At 39.8% G+C, this 17155-nt stretch overlaps 1 protein-coding gene across 4 annotated transcripts in view; it reads left to right on the top strand.

Annotated features, from left to right (window-relative positions):
* Nucleotides 1-17155, top strand: part of SLC16A7 (solute carrier family 16 member 7) — a 180784-nt gene that overhangs the window by 19407 nt on the left and 144222 nt on the right. The window contains exon 1 of one of the 4 annotated variants that reach the window (XM_043888506.1): nucleotides 16928-17077. The exons of 2 other annotated variants lie outside the window; for them this stretch is intronic. The gene's annotated coding sequence lies outside the window, so the exon portion shown is untranslated. Of the gene's footprint in view, nucleotides 1-16927; nucleotides 17078-17155 lie in introns of those variants that run through there. One more of the 4 variants, XM_043888483.1, reaches the window with a different exon arrangement.

Below are 17155 nucleotides of genomic sequence, written 5' to 3'. Positions count from 1 at the left end.
AGCTCATTCCATACTTTCTAGCATGACTGAGACAAATGAAATTAAAAATATAGTTGTACTCAATAATGGGGCTAATGCACAATGGGATATTACTCAACTATAAAAAGAATGCTTTTGAGTTGGTTCTAATGAGGTGGACGAACCTAGAGCCTATTATACAAAGTGAAGTAAGTCAGAAAGGGAAAGACAGATGTCATGTCTTAACACATGACATCTGCAGTGGAGATGCAGACATAGAGAACAGACTTTTGAACACAGCTGGGGAGAGAGAAGCTGGGATGATTTCAGAGAATAGCATTGAAACATAGGCATTGCCATATGCAAAGTAGATAGCCGGTGGGAATTTACTTTATGATACAGGGAACCCAAAGCCAGTGCTCTGTGACCACCTGGAGAGGTGGAGGGAGATGGGAGGGAGGTTTTAGAGGGAGGGGACATTGTATACCTATGGCTGATTCATCTTGGTGTATGGCAGAAACCATCACAGTATTGTAAAATAATTATCCTCCAATTAAAAATAAAATTAAAAAAAAAATAATGGGGCTAAAAGATGAGTAAAAGTCACCTGCATTCAAGGCCCAGAACAGATTTCCTACATGTTGACTAATGTTTGGAAGTCTATAATCAGCACACTAGACTTTCCTTCCACATTTCCCGTACCCTTCAAGGCAATGAAAATAAAGATCATGCAAAAGCTAATTCTTTTAAAGTATAATGTTCCCCTTCAAGTCCAAAATGCATGGAAGTTAACAGTACTAATTGTTCAGTAATGACACTCTTATTGTGTGTGTGATCTCTGATAACATGTACATATTAAGGTCAAGAACTTCCAAAGAGAAAACGTTATGTCTTTTGACCATTGACACCATCATTCCCCATCTTCCTACCTACAATTCACTTTTTCCTTGGTTTTGTGGGAATCGCCTATCTACCATTAAATTTTGGTGCAAAAAGTGATGTCTTTGACTTAGAAATACTGTTTTACCTGGATATTGGCTGTGTTTTCTATGTAGAATTTTTTTCCAATATAATTTTGTGATTTATATATATTTTTTACCTGTTCCTATATATTACCATTTACAACACCTGATTATAAAGAAAATTTTCTGGGAAATTTTATTTTATAATTTTTTTAAACTTGTCAGCTACCCTAAAATATTTTACATGTTAGGTGTATCTAAATGAACATTTAAAGTCTTTGAGTGACTTCTTCCTTAAACTTGAAGATTCTACCAGATACTTTCTATTAATACTTTCTATTCCATTTCTATTGAAGTGGACATTTAGCCTTTACCTAATCTGATGTGTGAGGTAAACCCTCTTCCTTTTCAGATTAGTAGGATTTTAATGAAGGCAAATTTAAATTATGGGCTTCCCAGGTGGCTCAGTGGTAAAGAATCCCCCTGTCAATGCGGGAGACACAAGAGACATGGGTTCGATCCCTGGGTCGAGAAGATCCTCTGGAGGAGGAAATGGCAACCCCTTCAGTATTCTTGCCTGGACAGGGGAGCCTGGCGGGCTACAGTCCATGAGATTGCAAAGAGTTGGGCATGACTAAGTGGCTGAGCACGCACAAATTTATATTGCACTTTTATTGAAGACTTGCAATTTTACAGTCTGTCTGTGTAAATTGAATCATGCACTCAAAGGAACTTAGAGGTTATTTAAACCCATTATTTCACCCCATGTGTTAATCCTACTGAATCTGTTAAAAGTGATTATGTAGCTTCCGTTGATGGCTGTGCAGGCATACAGAACTAACATCTTACAAGTATCTCATATTTTTCTTAGCCAGTTTCATCTGTTAGTAAGTTTATTTCAATATTGCCTAAGAGGGAAAACACCTGTGAATTTTTTTAATCTATGAATTGGAAACATTCACATCAGAAAGGCAGGTCTTTAACCTCTGCTGACACATCCTAAGGAAATCTGCAGACCCAGTGAGGATAACCATGTGTGCATCATGTGATGTGGGCTGAAGAAAGCGGAAATCATGGGCACTGAAGTTGTAAGAAATTGGTACCTCTGACCTAGTGGCTGTTTGGCCTGGGCAAACAGAGGAAGCTGCCAGGCAGAGAGAGGTGGAGCATGTGCTCAGGACAAGCGATTACAGCCACGTTATCATAATGACGTTCATGTACTGAATGCGTGCTGTCTCAGACGCTGTCCTAAGCACTCTGTCTGTGGCATCTTGTCTAATACTGTAAGAATAGTACTGCTACTGCTTTTCTTTTTTAAATTTTATGTATTTCTGTTTTTTTGGCTGTGCTGGGTCTTTGTGGCTATGCTCAGGCTTTCTCTCCTTGCAGTGTGCAGGATTCTCGTTACGGTGGCACCTCTGATTGCAGAGCACAGCTTCTAGGGCGCTGGGGCTTCAGTAGTTGTGGTACCCAGGCTTAGTTGCCCCAAGACATGTGGGATCTTGCCGGACCAGGGATGAACCCGTGTCCTCTGCATTGGCAGGCAGATTCTTAACCTGGCTCAGTGGTAAAGAATCTACCTGCCAATGCAGGAGATGCAGGAGACAGGGGTTCCATTCCTGGGTCAGGAAGATCCCCTGGAGAAGAGATTGGCAACCCGCTCCAGTATTCTTGCCTGGCAACTCCCATGGACAGAGGAGTCCAGAAGGCTACATTCCATGAGGTTGCAAAGAGTCGGATGTGACTTAGCAACCAGGCACCCACGCAAAGTTCACAAAGGTCATAAATAATGGAGATAATATTTGTGACTAGACACTAACCCGGGAGTCCTCATTTTATCTCTTAGGTTATGGTCAGCATCTGAACCGTTCAGGGCGCTGTACAGTCAGAGAAGGCAGCTGCCCGACAACTCTGCAGTTGAGTTCTGTGTTGATACCGTTTTTGTTTTTCTCCCGCCTTTCCTAAAGCTGTCTGTGTGTTCATGCTAAGTCGCTTCAGTCGTGTCCATCTCTTTGCGAACCCATGGACTGTAGCCCGCCAGGCTCCTCTGTCCATGGGATTCTCCTGGCAAGAATACAGGAGTGGGTTGCCATGCCCTCCTCCAGGGAATCTTCCTGACCCAGAAGTGGAACTCCTGCCTCTTATGTTTCCTGCATTGGCACGCAATTCTTTACCACTAGCGCCACTTGGGAAGCCCTTTCCTTAAACTAAATTGAGTGAATTTTGATTTCTTGCAACCATAGATAACCTGCCCATGAGATCGATTTCATTATTTACTTTATTCTAGGTTTTGCCTACATGAACAACTCTGAGTGTTATTATAGATTCACAGTTGGGGCCCTAGATGCAAAGCACAACACATCAACTTGGAAATTATTTGCTGCTTCATATGAAAACCCTTTCTTCTGAAAAGGTCCAAGTAATTACTGAATTTATAATGAGATGTGTTTATAAAAAATTGCATATGAAGACAGTACAATGTGATCTGCATTGGAATTAATATTAAGGATGCAGGCATCAACCGAGTGCCTTACCTATGGATTTAGAACAGTTTTTGCTATGTGGTGTTCAAGAAGTTATAACATTTTTCTTGGCATTTTTATTAGCTAGGGAAGTTGATGATGAAGGTCCTTCTGATCATTTCCTGTTCTCGGTTTTGCAAAAAGAACAATATCTGTAGTTTTACTACTATAAAAACAGTATTGAATTAGACATGTGTGTCTTCTTTGAAGGGAAAAAAATAATTCACAAGAAAATGAATCAGGGCATGTGTAGCAGTGGAGGAAGCAGGATGCAAACTTTTGTGAGGAAGAAAAATAAAATATATGATAAGAATACATCTCAGAAGGGAATCATATTGGATTATTGATCAGAACATAAAATTATGTACAAAAGTTCACCCCCTCCAAACTGGGAGAAATATTTATAATATTATTATTCATAATATTACTTTAAAAAATTGTGCTTCACACCAGTGTCTGAGTCTACAGCCTTTTGTTGGCTTTCCTTAACTATGCAGTTGGCCCATGGATTATATTTACAAGCTCAACCCAAGTGTAATTTGGTTTTACAGATCAATCTGCATAGAGGCAGAATATGTAATTAAGTAGCCCCTGCCCAGTATCCTTGGAAGCAGTGAGGCTAAGCTGGAATGGGGTGCCCTATTAAGCTAAAGAAGGGATTAGCTTTTAGCAGTATTTTTCAACAACGTTTGAGACTCGGTCCACGTGGTTGACCCATGGGTTTCCACTGTAGCTCCCCCAAGTCTAGACCTGCTCTCTTTCACTGTGACTTATGCCTGCATTCATGACCTTGGGTCTCCCAGCCTCATGTCCTGTCCTCAGGGCTGCTCTGTGCTGGCTTCGCATACTGATTGCAGAAATCTCAAACCCTGGTCCTCTGTGAGTCCTGGAACGCCGCCACGTTCTCTACAGTTTGCTCTGGGTAGAGGAATCCTTGAAACAATCCATGAAATCAAACACTTCATCTGTTTCTCCCCAGGCCACGTGGCCGCTCTCCTGTTCAAATCTGGTTAAAAGCATGGACTCTGCCACACAGTCAAGATCTGTCAGAAAACAAGGACTGCAGCCTGAATTTCAGATACCAGGGACTGAAGTCTACAGCCTTGCCTAAGGAAACACCTTGATCGTCGAACCTTTAGTGTGTTGTTTTGTACAGGGCATTCTCTGTACTAGTTTGTTGTGGTTATAGAGCAACTAGCAAAACAACTTATATTTGCATTTATTTTCTAATAAACAACTTACTGATAAACACATTTATTTTCTAATAAATAAATTTCCTTGACCCAGAAGTTGAAGCCCTGCTACTCTAGACTGGATCATGATGGTGGTGGCTGCAACCTTACCTAGATTTAACATTATCACCCATCATGCATTTCCATCGATGGGGCCATAATCCTGATTCATGGCATGAACCCTTCCTCATTATGACTAGTAATACTCATATGTCCTCTAATATTTAATCTGACTCGAATGTCCCATTTTCTTTGCAGATGTCTAATGCTATTTAGTTGTATCAGATATGCCAAGCTGCTAATTGTTTCTCTCTCGTTCTTAGATTACAAGGACCTTGAGAGGTGAAATCACATCATAGTTTCTTGAAATGTACACACAGACTGTTCTGCATTGTTTCTTTCTTTCTGGCAAACAGAGTCAACTTCTAGAATCATTGGCATGTACTCATACTGCCTTGGCTGCGTATGATCAAACTATCACGTTACTGTTTGACGTACTGTGATGCTAATTATAGCTAGTTTAAACTTTTTTTGAAGTTGTTTAGTATTTTTGTTGTTTTTTAATGTACCACAATTCAGTTCAGTTCAGTTCAGTTGCTCAGTCATGTCTGACTCTTTGCGACCCCATGAATTGCAGCATGCCAGGCCTCCCTGTCCATCACCAACTCTTGGAGTCCACCCAAACCCATGTCCATCGAGTGGGTGATGCCATCCAACCATCTCATCCTCTGTTGTCCCCTTCTCCTCCTCCTCTTTCCCAGCATTAGGGTATTTTCAAATGAGTCAGCTCTTTGCATCAGGTGGCCAAAGTATTGGAGTTTTAGCTTCAACGTTAGTCCTTCCAATGAACACCCAGGACTGATCTCCTTTAGGATGGACTGGTCGGATCTCCTTGCAGTCCAAGGGACTCTCAAGAGTCTTCTCCAACACCACAGTTCAAAAGCATCAATTCTTCGGCGCTCAGCTTTCTTTATAGTCCAACTCTCACATCCATACATGACCACTGGAAAAACCATAGCCTTGACTAGATGGACATTTGTTGGCAAAGTAATGTCTCTGCTCTTTAATATGCTATCTAGGTTGGTCATAACTTTCCTTCCAAGGAGTAAGCGTCTTTTGATTTCATGGCTGCAGTCACCATCTGCAGTGATTTTGGAGCCCAAGAAAATAAAGTCTCTCACTGTTTCCACTGTTTCCCCGTCTATTTGCCATGAAGTGATGGGACCAGATGCCATGATCTTAGTTTTCTGAATGTTGAGCTTTAAGCCAACTTTTTCACTCTCCTCTTTCACTTTAATCAAGAGGCTCTTTAGTTCCTCTTCACTTTCTGCCATAAGGGTGGTGTCATCTGCATATCTGAGGTTATTGATATTTCTCCTTGGCAATCTTGATTCCAGCTTGTGCTTCCTCCAGCCCAGCGTTTCTCATGATGTACTCTGCATGTAAGTTAAATAAGCAGGGTGACAATATACAGCCTTGACGTACTCCTTTTCCTATTTGGAACCAGTCTGTTGTTCCATGTCCAGTTCTAACTGTTACTTCCTGGCCTGCATACAGGTTTCTCAAGAGACAGGTCAGGTGCCAAAATTCCTTAATTGCTTCTCTTACAATTTGGTTAAAACTAAGACTTAGTTCAAATTAGACAACTTGGGTATGTGGTATGAGTATAGTTTTCTTTCAGCGTTTAAGGTACATAAATGTAAGTTTTGTAAATTTGTTTTTTTAAAATATGAAAACTTCTTTTTTCTATACAGAAGGTAGGAAAGTATGATTTTCTTTTCTTTTTTTTTTTTATTCTCTCCATTTGGGCAAAGGTCCAGAAGTGGATGGTGCACAGAGAATTACCTACTCATGTTAATTCAGGGATAGAAATTTGTCTTTGCATTGAGGAAATTGCATCAGTTGTATTTTCAGTATTTCCTCATGTTTGTGACTTTATCTACATTTTCCATTCCACCCTCCAGTCACACACATCTTGTGTTCTCTGACTCTTTGGATTGAAACAAATATGAAATTAATTCCCTCGTGACCACCACATTCTACACTGGCATAAATGTCCTATGTGCCTCCCAAGTGTGTGTGCTCAAGTAAGGTAAAGATAAATTGTTAAGTAAGCCAGAGAACTGTCTTTTAATAGAGGATAAGCTAACATTAGAAATATCTATTTAATTACATGTTCAAACATTATTATCAGCCTACTTATATGTTGCTGTGATGCTGTCCAAACCAGTGTAATCTTCCTTCTAGGCTGAAAAATGTGTTTTCCCCCTGCTACTCTTGCTGATTTAAAACAGAACACAGAAATGTGTCAAACATTTCAGTCTAATCTATTTCATATATTGACAGGATAAATGAGACTGTATTTGTTTTGGTCATCAAACAGAATGGAGTACCCGATATATCTTTTAATCATTTTTCTATATGATTATCTTTTTGTTGGTTAGAAAGAGTCTTTATATACCTCATGTATTCTTTATGTATACATAGAAATAAATTACATATGTATGTAAATATTATATATGCCTTCCTTCAAGTTAAGGCTTTCTATTTTATTTTCTATATAGCATCTTTTGATAAATCGTGCTGACTTTTAATAGCTAAATCCATCAGTTATTTTCACCCTCTTTTTTGTTTAATTTGTTATTCCTTGCTTAATACATCCTTTCCTGGCCCCAAGGTCAAAGATACTATTGTAAATGTCTCTTGGTTCTGTCCAATAGACTTGTATACAATGATGGAAATATTTTATACCTGCCACTGCCTGATAAGGTAGCCACTAACTACATGTTACAACTGAGCAGTTGACATGTGAATGGTGTGACTGAGGAGCTAAATTTGAAAATTCCATTTCAATTAATTTACATTTGACTTTAAACAGCCTCTTGTGGCCATTGACTCTTGTATTGGCTAGCTCAGCTGTGGCATTGTTTTATCCTGAAGGGTGATTATGTCCACCTTATGTTCTTTCTTCACCTTATCTTTCTTCAGGATGTAAGGCGGAAACTTAGTCTCATATTTTCCCACAGGGATGACGAGTTGGCCTAGAGCAACAGTTTTTTTTTTTCCCTACTGATTGATAACACCAGTTTTGAAATTAACATAATCTGTGAGTGTGTGTGTTTCCTGACTTCCTGTTGTGTTCCTTGATGAATTCTTCTATCCTGGCACTGATGCCTCCCACCGGCACTCACCACAGCTTTATAATGAGCCTTGGTATTTAGTCATCCACATACTGGTTCTGTTTCAAATAACTTTGTTATTCTTGACCTTTGATCTTTCAATACATTATAGACTCAGGTTTTCAGGTTTAAAAAAAATGGGATTTTTCATTACAATTGAATCCATGCATCTACTTAGGATATTGAAACTTTTAATTCATGAGAGTGATTTATCTCTATTCATTCATGACTTCTTTCATGGTCTCTATTTGCTTTTACTCTATGAAGGATTTGGTATAATTTGTGATATTTTAAAGGAAGAACTAGTCCTTGAGGATACTATGTACGTTGCTTTTTTAAACTCACACATTCTATCTAACCTCTCAAATTGTTAGCATTAAGTATGATGTTACAGGTTTTTGTTTAGTTTTTTGTTTTTATAGATACCAGATTAAGGCATTTTTCTTCGGTTTTTAATTTGGTAATATTTTGAGGTGATTTTAAAATTTTACTTTATTGTGTTGAATTATTGTAATTGGTTTTAAAATATTTACTGATTTATTGTTTGTCTTTTGGCCTCAAGTATTCAGAATTGAATTAAAGACTAATCATAATCTTTAGGTTGTGACATGCTCTCATCATTCATAGTTATGTTTAATTATGTTAATTAAAACTAACAAACCCACCAACCAATTCAAGTGTTAGAACATTAACAAAAATCTAAACTTACCTATGTACATCTTCCTGGTCTCATTCTTTGATTATTATCTACTCGTTACACCTCCCCTTCCCAGAGCTAACCACTATTGGAAGTTTTATATTTTTTTATCTATTTGCTTTGCTTTGCTTTTGTTCGGTTTTAGTAAGTTATATTTTGGCAAAAAAATTTTTTTAATGTTTAGTTCTTATACAGTTCTTCATGGTCCCTTACTCTTTAGTTATATTTTAATCCTTTCCTATTTAAAGTGTACTCAATTTATACGTTTAATTTAGCTATCTAATGTATTTATGGACCAGTTTATACATCTGTAGTTTCTTCTGGTTTTTGCATAATAATGCCTTGCAAATGGGTGTCACTTGGATCTTCATCATTTGAGAATTATTTGAAACTTTAAGTTGGATTTCTAGTTGAGAGAATTTGTATTTCCTTTTTCCTGGGTCAGGGGCATTACCTAATACTATAAGCTGTTTTTAGATGTTTGAACCACCTTGGTAGTATGAAATTGGAGGGCAAAGTCATGTGAGGGATTACTGCTGGTCACGAATCCTCAGGTGATATCTTTTGTTCCCTATCGCCAGTGCCAAATTTAGAGGCAGACTGGTTCCCTTGCCATTGCCAGCTGTGTTGTGTGTGTGTAGCATTGCAAGCTTGCAGACTTATTTCTGGTACAATGACGATGGTTTTATTGGGTCACAGGAGGGCATATCGCCTTTTAGACTTTCCAGCTCTGGCTGACCTTGGGTTGTGTGATCTATTGCAAACACCCAAAGGCTGTGAAATCTCAAGTCCAAGTCTACCTATTTCATCAAATGTCCCAAGAGGAAACCTGAATAAAGTAGTCTTAACCACTTGGTTTCCCCTTTCAGTTAGTTTCATTTACTGGATATTTCTTACTTTCTTTCTAGTTTTATGTACAAAAAAAAAGCTACTTTTATGTACATAAAACTTATATCTTTTTTTATGTACATTTTTTAGTTGCTTTTAATGGAGGGATTTTTATACTGTCAAGGACAGAGACTCGTACAAATTAAGTAATGAACTCAGTAATTGGAAAACCAGGGGATTTTTCTTGGAGGCTAATTTCAGGAAGTCTGTTAGGTCTGGCTGGAATGGTTATGCAGGCCTGATCTTTCCCATATTCTTCTGATTTTCCTTTCTGTTGCAGTGTGAAATGACCTCACACTTTCAGTGTCCAGCAGTGTCCAACTGATTCAGTCTCTCCATGTATCGCTTCAGATTCTTGAGGCAGAAGATAAGCTTGTCTTTATCTCACCTATAAATGGTAATATGGTAGTATACTATTTGAGGACAATATGCTGCAATGGTTAGATCAATGGTTCTGCATGCAGAAGCAGCTAGGCTGGCTGGATTTGAAGCTCAGCTCCAAATCTTTCTAGCCTTGTAATCCTAGGAAACTTTCTTCATGACTTGTGAGAGTTTCTTCATCGGTAAACGAGAATGATGATAGTAGTCCCTACCTCAGAGTTGTGATGAGGGTTAAATGAGTGACTGCATATGAAGAGTAAAAAGCAAGAGTGGTGCCTTGGATACAATGGCTACTCAATAAGTATCAGTTACTTCTTTCCTGTCCTCACTTGATGTAAGCCCCGATCTGATTAGCTGTGGCCTGGGGTTAGGATCACGTGGTACCTAGGTATGTTCTAACTAGCAGATCTGCCTAGGTGTGTTCCTTCATCATCATTGAGAAGCAGGTTGAAAGAAAGAGAGGCAATAGCAAATTTGCCTAATATAGATGGGTGAAATAGAAACAAAACAATTTGTCAGTTTGGGAAAAACGTTTTTAATATTGTTTCTTTTATATAAAAATATAATTGAATAGTGGAGCTTCTCAGGTGGCATAGTGGTAAAGAACCTGCCTACCAGTGCTGGAGACAAAAAGGACAAGGGTTCGATCCCTGGGTCAGGAGGATCCCCTGGAGGAGGGCATGGCAACCCACTCCAGTATTCTTGCCTGGAGAATCCCGTGGACAGAGGAGCCTGGTGGGCTACAGTCCATGGCGTTGCAAAGAGTCAGACATGCCTGAAGCAACTTAGCATGAATACAAGCATATTTGAATAGTAGAATTGTTACCTAAAAAGGTAGATTAAAAAAAAAAATACATTGAGCTATATTATGTAGCATCTTACACCTGAAAATTTTCCTATAGCAGTTAATCATATCCTTATTTCATTCATTTATTTAGTTTTTGGCTGCACTAGGTCCTTGTTCCTGTGCGTGGGCTTTCTCTAGCTGCCTGCTCTTGGTTTTGGCGCCCAGGCTTCTCACTGCCGTGGCCTCTTGTGGAGCACAGGCTTTAGGCCCAGGGGCTTCAGTGGCTGCAGCATCCAGGCTCGGCAGTTGCAGCACGGGAGCTCATTAGCTGTGACTCGAGTGTCCTAGGGTGAGTGGGCTCCATAGCTGTGGCACATGGGCTTAGTTGCCCCACAGCACGTGGGATCCCCCCAGGCTGGAGACTGAACCTGTGTCCCCTGCACTGGCAGACAGATCTTATCCACTGTACCTCCAGAGAAGTCCAGTCATATACTTGTTGACAACCTGTTATATATGAAACTCTGTATTATATAGGAGGAGCAAAAAGGAGGTAAAACAGGATATGTTAGCAGCTGTGATTACAGATTATAGAAGTAGAATCATAAACATTTTATAGAAGAAAGTTTTATTCTTTGACTAAATAATTCTAGGAAATCCTTAAACATTTCAAGGAGTCATTTTCTCTGTCCTTTTAAATGACTGAGGTTGTTTTCGGTTTTTGACTTTTTTTCTTTCTGGTGGTTTTGTTTGTTTTTTAAGAGATAAACACGTGACATAAAAGTAAAGGTCTGGACTCAGACTAATTCCCTACAAATTAGTACATGCAGTTATGTTCTGGGCTATTTCTAGGCCCTTGGTAACTTAAAAATGAATATGTGATGTGTGAAAGTTGCTCAGTCGTGTCCGACTCTTTGCAACCCCATGGGCTATATAGTCCATGGAATTTTCTGGGCCAGAATACTGGAGTGCGCAGCCTTTCCATTCTCCAGGGGATCTTCCCAACCCAGGAATCGAACCCAGGTCTCCCGCATAGCAGGCAGATTCTTTACCAGCTGGGCCACAAGGGTAAATAAAAACTAACCATGATTTCATTTGTGTAGTCTTTTACAACAGATCCACCCAATTTTTTCACTGATTCATCTCATTAATTCGGTGAGGTGGGTCAGTCGATAATCCTCTTCATTTTACAGATGAATACAACTGAGGGATTTTCAGTGACTCACAGTCACATAACAGATACACAGGAAAGAGAGCTGTTAATCAAATATAGGATTCCTGAATACAAGTTCAGATTCTTCCGACTGCTTGCCAGTAACCAGTGTGGTCACAGAAATGAATATATTGCTCTCAGTGTGTTAACAGAATTCTCCTGAATTCAAGAGTTTTGCCTCTGGATTCAGGCTCACAGCTGATGACAACTTGGTTAGATTGAGAAACCGGGAAAGCAAGTCTGATAAAAGCAAAAGGAATATAAATTGTAACCAGGAGAATTTTAATTCCTTTGCAACTGAGTTAAATATATTTAAACTTTCCATCTGAATATATGCTATGTGGGAGTTCAATGTGTACCAACAAGAGACAACACTTACAAATATTATTTAATATTGATTTTTTTTCTAGTCTGGAGAACATGGAGAGGAGTGCTTGAAAGTTCTTGACCTTTACATGCAGAATGTATAAGTTAATTCATGTTATTACTTCAGTTTCACAGCTGAGTTACCTTGTAAATAAAACTTTCCCCTCATTAGAAAGGAAGCCAATCTTGAACTTCCGCATGGATCTTAGATCACTTACATTTTGCTGTGCTGCATAAATTGACCTGGAACCCAAGAGAGTTTGTGCACAGTTGATGATTTTAGCCAGAGAGAATTTTCCATGGCTTTATGTCACAACTTCAACGAATGAAACATTGATTTTTTTTTTTTAATGTTTCATTAGAAATACATTCCTTTAGAAGTACATAAAATTTGTAGACCACTGTTTAGATTTCAGGGTGGAAGTGAAGTGAAAGTCGCTCAGTCATGTCCAACTCTTTGCAACTCCATGGACTATACAGTCCATGGAATTCTCCAAGCCAGAATACTGGAGTGGGTACCTTATCCCTTTTCCAGGGGATCATCCCAACCCAGGGATCGAACCCAGGTCTCCTGCATTGCAGGCGGATTCTTTACCAACTGAACTATCAGGGAAGCCCTGAGTGAAAATCCATTTCTTCTGTGAACTATGTTATCATGCAGTTAGCTATGTATGTGGAGTGTGTGTACCTCTCTTTTGGTTTTTATTTATTTATGTCTGATGTTTGTCATTAATTTTACTGGAGAGAAACTTTACCTTCCTGAAGAAATTTCTTACCTTAAAGTAAAAAAATATTTTTGCCCACAACCTTCAGAGGAAGTTATGATTAAATATGGGTACTTCCTTTGGATAAATTTGTCATGTTTACCCAGTTCCCACTCTTATTAACACATTTTTTATACCTTTAGACAGCTTCCTCCCTGCCTTGGTTTCTTTCCCAGGCTTCTCTTTTTCTGTCACTTAGCACTGATTGTTTCCAAAACCTCTGCTTTTGTCTTTCCTTGCTCATAATTTCAGTGACAAGCTGGTGGTTTCTGGTCCACAATTCTTGCCCTAACTGACCTCTTACTGCAGTCCTGCGTAGCCATTGCCTGTATGGTGTCCTTCCATTCACACTGTGCGGATATTGCAGACCCATTAACAGCCGCCCAATCTTCCACACTGGGAACACCAAGGTCGTTCGGGACATTTCTTACCATCTAGTACAACCAATTTTTATCAAACCCTTAAGACTGGAGCTATGTCCTTGATTCCAACATTTTCCCCCATTCCTGATGCTGCTACTTTATATGTGTTTACAATTTCCCACTTAAACTATGCTGCAGTTCTTCTCTATGCTGTTTTGTAATTCTCCATGTTGCTGTCAAAGGAATTTTACTGAAAAACAAATCTAATCATACCTTTTCTCATGCTTCCAAACCTATATTGAACTCCCTTTACTGTTGATATCCTCAGCTTTCCTTGCTTCCCTTTTGTTCTCAAGCAGCAGCATCGTATGTTTTTAGTCTCCAATCCTGCCCCTTCTGATCATGTATCCAGTGATCAGGGCTATCATGAGCTAGATCAGGAATCATGCCTCTGAATATTCTACTCTTTGTATCTGAATTGACTTCTTAAACCTTCTCCGGACTGTGTGTCTTTCATGACTCAGTTCAGTTCTCATTTCTCCTATGAAATCACGCCAGTCCCATATGAAGCATGTGTTGCTTTCATAAGAACTTAATCTACCCCTGTTGTAGCTTTTAGCGCAATTGACTATAATTGTCTACTTATATGTCTATCTCCTCCACTAAGTAGTGAGGATAAAACACATCATTTCTATGCATGTGTGTGTGTGTTTTAACCCACATCAGGGATTGAACCTGTGTCTCCTGCATTGGCGGGCTGATTCTTCACTGCTTAGCCTCCAGGAAAGTCCCCCTTCATTTTTTATACACCACTGTTCCTCCAACAGAATGATGGTTTCCTGTGGTGGTCTCTTTCCTTGATGGGATACCTTTCCTCTTAGGGAAGCTCATAGTCCTTGCTTGGCGTTCAACATTAAGTGGCATATGTTGGTTAACTAGTGAAACACTCAAACTGAGCAGATTTTCTGCCTTTCATAGATTAAAATGTAATATTGAACAGTATTTTGACATAGTTGGAAGATCACACTTCAGAAACACTGTTTACTAGTGTTATTGGCACCTAGCAAACCTCTTTGAAACTGTTTCCTTACCTGCAAAAACCCGGTAGTGAAACCTCTCTTAGCAGGGTTGTTGCGTAATGAGTGAAACACACATTGAGATTTCTCGGCTCAGACTGGGGTGCTCCAGATAAGTCAGCTCCTTTCTCCCAATTGATGGCTGTGGACTGAACAGTGAAAAGGATTCTTACTAGCATAGAATCAGCTAGCACCATGAGGAAACCTAACAGACTTTGTGACCTCGAGTTTTGAAAGTTATTGTGTTGATGGAATATACATGTGTTTAATCGTCAATAATTTTTTCACAATAACTGCTTCATAATAAACTTGTAAATTTAGACTTGTACCTTTCCAGGTGCTGAACATTAAGGTAATTCTCTCATAAAAGGATTAAATGATTAAAATCAGTGGTTTCCTGGTATCCATAGGGGAAGGCCTTCAGTTCCCTTTTTGTCAAGTCACATACTTAAAAACGTAAAATATAATACATTTGTTTTGAGGACAAGTAGCTGGAAGACTTGACTGTATGTTTACTCTATTCTTTTTAAACAGGAGATATTTATAACTATGTATTAATTACTTAGGTAGTCAGGTTACTTTTGATTAAAACTCAAACTTAGAAATTTTAAATTTAGACTAGCTTTAAGGTTGAGGGTGAGGTAGAGATTGATGGAAATGTGTTTTCCTGCTGCATCAGTTTGGATTCCTGAAGAGTTTGATATACTACGAGGCTATTTCTTCAACAGTTATTAGGAATTGGATTTATTTTCTTCCTGAGTTTAGGCTCATAGCTCAGGCAAAGACATAAGCTCTTCTGCTGCTAGAATAGGCCTTTGGGAAGAAAATGCATTCCATTCTGAGCTTTTGTTTGTAGCAAAATGTCAAGTCAGTTACCTACTGAACATAAACCTCAAAAATTCTGGGAAATCAAACCTGAAATAGATGGAGACAGAGGCTTCCTTGGTGGCTCAGTGGTAAAGACTCTGCCTGCCAGTGCCGGAGACACTGATCCCTGATCCGGGAGGATCCCTTGTGCTGCGAAACGACTCAGGCCTTGCACCACGACCGTTGAGCCTGTGCTCTGGAGCCCGTAAGCGGCAACTGCTGAGCCCATGTGCTGCAACTTTTGATTGCAGCTATTGATGCCGGCACGCCCTGGAGTCTGTGCTACAGCAGAAACCACCACAAGGAGAAACCTACGCACCAGATCAGAGTGGCCCCGCTGGCCACAACCAAAGAAAAGCCTGTGGAGCAATGAAGACCCAGCACAACCAAAGAAAAACAAACAGACGGTGACATCTGCCAGGAGAAGAAGATTGGTATCGGATTGAACAAGGCCTAGTAACGCAGTTATGTTAAGATTCAGATAATCATCAGGAAATATTACAGTTCACGCTGCATTATTAATATCATTGTATATAAATCCCTCGCTAATTCATTTCAAACATACATTAAGTACTTTACTCAAAGCACTCTACTACAGAGAGGTTTTTGTGGATATATGTATATATAAAAAAAATCTGATTCATGGTCGTAAGGAGGTTAAATGAGTGTGTGTGTGTGTTTCTGCATGTTTGTGTGTGTGTGGGGGGGAGGTTGGGTCAAGGATAGGGAGAATTAAAAAAAAATAAATGATTATAGTGTAATTTAAGTACAAAGAAAGATACACAAAAGAGAGAAACAGATCTGAGAAGGGAGGAGTCTCATGTTGATGGGAAGGTAGCTTTGCATCTGAGCCTTAGAGGAAAATGGGTTGAGTGAAAGGTACAGTAGCAGAGACAAGACTGAGGCCTAAGTACGTAGGCCCGGAAGGAGAAGGTTGAATTAATTTACCTTCATTGTAGTTTATGTGGATTGGAGTAAAATTCGAGCATGCGTGCGTTTCTCAGTCGTGTCTGACTCTTTGCGACCCCATGGACTGTAGCCCACCAGGCTCCCCTGTTCAGAGGATTCTCTGGGCAGGAATACTAGAGTGGGATGCCCTGCCCTCCTCCAGGGGAATCTTCCCAACCCAGGGATGGAGCCCACGTCTCAGGCATCAGCAGGCAGATTCTTTACCACCAGCACCACCTGGGAAGCCCTGGGAATAAAACAGATTGAAGCTAAATGGTAGAATCTGGTATTATTTCACTATTAGAGATGTTAGGTTTAACTGAGTGTGCATTTAAATTTGTAACTTAAAGTGGAAAACAGGGAGGGAATCCTGTTTCCAACCCTGATTTTCTTTAGATTCTTTAAACTGATCTAGGTTTCTTGGTCTCAATATTATTGATATTTTGGGCTGGATAATTCCTTTTTGGGGGATGTTTAGAGGCAGCCCTGGCCTCAACCCAGGGCTAGGATTAGAGGGAGGCAAGGGAGGCAGGTAGGCCATAGTGTTTAAGGAGGCCAGTCACTCTCGGGGGTCATGTGAACTTTAATCTTGAGTGTGGATAACCCTAAGAGTGAGTAAGTGCCTCCTTAAATTTGGAGCGCCGGGCACCTCCCATGCCTGTCACAGCCCTGGCACTGCCTCTGTCCATTGGAAGCCAGCAGCACCCTCCCAGCTGTGACAGCCAGCTAAGTCTCCAAATATTGCCAGACATCCTCGGGGAAACAAAACCGCCCAGGTTCAGAACCACTGCAGTTTTCCTGGAATAGCAGCATATTTCTTTTTCATTTGTCACATGGCAAGAGGAGCAGCCAGCAGTGTGATGGGATTCAACTGAAAGGTAGCAACTAAATACAGATGGAATGCGGGGTGAGGCTGCCGTGATTAACGGGCTGATAGGCATTGGCATTAGGAAGAG

This window comes from Cervus elaphus, chromosome 3 (genome assembly GCF_910594005.1).
Source record: "Cervus elaphus chromosome 3, mCerEla1.1, whole genome shotgun sequence".
Taxonomy (NCBI): domain Eukaryota; kingdom Metazoa; phylum Chordata; class Mammalia; order Artiodactyla; family Cervidae; genus Cervus; species Cervus elaphus.
The sequence above is the reverse complement of the archived record's forward strand: the minus strand, read 5'-3'. Positions and strand labels throughout refer to the sequence as shown.